Raw genomic sequence first — 3328 nt, forward strand, 5'->3', positions numbered from 1 at the left:
CGGACGCCCTTTAGGTGTGCTGCTACGGTCGAATAGTGCTTGCGGCGTTGCCTCATGGTGCCGGCACGTTATGTGCCTGGTGCTATCAAGGCAATCTCACTCCCGCTATTGGTCTTGGATGTTGCTCATGATAAAGGGTCGTGGCCCTTTCGGTTGCCTCGACCCGACCCAAAGCTGTCTGAATTGGGAACAACCGGAACAAGAGTTGCCTCTACCTATCCACGGTTACGTGGTAGGATACGCGACTCTCTGCGCCGATCCTCAAGGACGATTAGCTATGCCGCTCAACAGCGACAACCGGCCCGACTATTGCCTGTGAGTTTCGACGCAAGTGGAAGCGCAGGGCGATGGCCGATGCAGGGCGTCACCGAGGACGTGCTACCTGGTTGATCCTGCCAGTAGTCATATGCTTGTCTCAAAGATTAAGCCATGCATGTCCAAGTATGAACCAATTTGAACTGTGAAACTATGAATGGCTCATTAAATCAGTTATAGTTTGTTTGATGGTACGTGCTACTCTGTAGCGACCCGACCCGAATGGATCAAGTCTCTGTGCTTATGTATCATCCCTGGATCAGTATGCTGACACACACAGTACTCGAAGGATTTATAACAGAGGTAAATCACATGTATAAAGTAACGTAAATACTATTACCTCAATCCAAATATAGCGGAAGCAACAAGGTTGTGGATTCCCATAAACACCAACGGCAAAGTTGAGTGTAGAAATCGTAACCCTAACGTATCACTTACTCGACGTAAGAAACCTGCAACATGAGACGTTGCAGCCCGAAACGGGTCAGTACATTGAATGTACTAGCAAATTCACACCATAGAGAATGATGAACAATGGCTATCACTACATGCATATTTGGCTGGTGGAAAAGCTCTATGGTTATAAGGTTTTTGCGTAAAGCCAATTTTTCCCTATTGCAAAGGAATACAATTTAACTATCATGGTGGTTGTGTAACATTGAGAATGGTTGGCAGCATTCTCAATCCCAATTAAAAATAATTAAAACCCAACAAAATTAATTAGAAGTAACATGTTGAGATTCACAATGATATTCAAGTACTAGATACTCAAGTTGTCCATAACCGGGGACATGGCTAATCGTGATTAGTTTGTACACTCTGGAGAGGTTTGCGCACTTTTCCCCACAAGACTCGATCGCCTCCATTTAGTTTCTCGCACTACAGGGTGTTTGAGAAGACGGATGACCGAGACATAGTCTTTCAGAAGCGCTAGCACCTTACGATGGAGTAGATCGTACCACCTACATCCCCTACATCTGCTAGTCTACCCCTATAAGAGTTCGCATGACTTAATCAACTATGCCAGAGCCCATAATGGCTTGTGGCTGCACACGGAAGTTTCTAGCATGAAAGATCTTATGATCCCTTTGAGCCTGGGTGGTGGTCCGAAAAAAAACAGGCAAGTCCTGATAGACATCAGGTGCCTCAATCCACACAGATGTGTGTTTAAGTTGCCACCTTAGATAAACCATTAAAATTATCAACCCACATCTGTCATGGATATCACTCACCCAATCCACGTCTACTAGCATAGCATGGCATAATAAGCAAACGTAGAAGTAGCTCCCAAGGGTTTGATAATAAACAGGTAATAGGTACTACCTCATCTACTTCCCATCCCACAATTTAATTAGATCCTAATCACGCAATGTGTGAGGATTGATCTAATGCAATAAAACTGGGTTGTAGAAAAAGTATGATCAAAGGGTGAACTTGCCTGCAATGTTGATGAAGATGATTCGCACTCAAAACTCGTGATAGATCTACTCGTCACACTCCGGTCAATCTATCGTAAGCAAACAATAGTAACCACACAATAAGTACTCATCTAATGCACAAGTAAAACTCGAACGAGAGAACGAACCAGAAGGTTCAACTTAAGAACTCCGGTTGCAAAGAAAGAACGAACCGAACAAACGACGGAAAACAAACGGCGGAAGAAAACAACTCGGTTCTAGCAAGTTGAAACTAGGTCAAATTTTACCATCGCAAAAACTTGTTCAAGTTGATTAGATGGAACGGCGGTTTCGAGACGAAACTCCAGGCGCTTGAATCACCTGATTCCGATAAACGGGCGAGAAGAAAGACTAGAAAGAAGATCGGATCTGAGATTGCGATCGCGGAATAAATCTGACGAAAAGAAAACAAAGAACGGTTAAACGAACAGGCGTCGTTAACCGGGAATAATCGGTGATCACGTTCGTTGAGACGAACGGTCCGAAAAAAGAACGAAAACTAATCTAGGGTTTCGGAAAAAAGAGATCGAAACGAAAAACCGATCTAGAACACCAGAACGGTTTGGCGAAAAACCGGAAAGAAAACGAATCGGAAGAAAAGAAAATAATCGGAACGATTAGAAGAAAACGATCCGATGAATAGAAGAGATGCGGCGCGGGGCTACCTCCGGCGAGGGCTCCGGCGGCGTGGGCGTGGGGCGGCGGCGGCAAGGTGCGGCGGCGGCGCAGGGCACAAGGCGGCGGCGCGGCGTGGGTGAGGGGCGGCGGCGGCGGTGTAGGCGCGGGGTGGGGCGCGGGCGGGTGAGGGGTGGCGCGGCGTGGGGTGTGGTGGAGCTCTAGGCTTTGGGTTTGATGATTTAGAGGGGGGTGCTTGGGTATTTATATTGGGGAGGGGGGGTTTAATTGGGGTAGGGAACAAGTATTAGACTAGGAATAGGAAAGAATAAACGAAAGAAGGAAAGGGCAAGGGGCTACCCTAGAATCCTTTTAGGATTCGGTTTCGGTACAGGAAGAGGCGGCGGCCTCCTGCGCCTGGCGCTGCGCAACGCTGGCTGGGGGCGGTGGCCTTTGGCCTTGGCCGGCTGGGCCTTTGGCCCAAGGCGCTGGACTTTGATTTTTTTTGTTTTTTTTAACAGATTTTGCGCGCAGAAAAACAAAAAGAAAACTAACTAAACGGACTCCAAAAAAACTAAAGCAAATTTTCCCCGACTCCTAAAAATGAGTCGAACAAAATGAACTTTTCTCCGGGCCTAAAATGAAATTTTCGAAAACGCGCATTTTTCCCTATCCAAATAAAATGCAAATAAACTCCGGCAAAACCAAAACTTGACCTATTTATTAAATATTCATTTTTCCTTAATTTTGGGAAAGTCATATTATTCCCTCTCTTATATTTTGACACCGGAAAAATAATTGAAGATAAAACAAATAAATCAAATGATCCTCTTTTTTTTCAAATTCGAGAAAACTCTCAATTATGAAAATAACGAAATCTCCAACTCTCTCCGAAGGTCCTTGAGTTGCGTGAAATTTCTAGGATCGACCAAAATGCAAGA

Source organism: Triticum urartu, chromosome 5 (assembly GCF_003073215.2).
Source record: "Triticum urartu cultivar G1812 chromosome 5, Tu2.1, whole genome shotgun sequence".
Taxonomy (NCBI): Eukaryota; Viridiplantae; Streptophyta; class Magnoliopsida; order Poales; family Poaceae; genus Triticum; species Triticum urartu.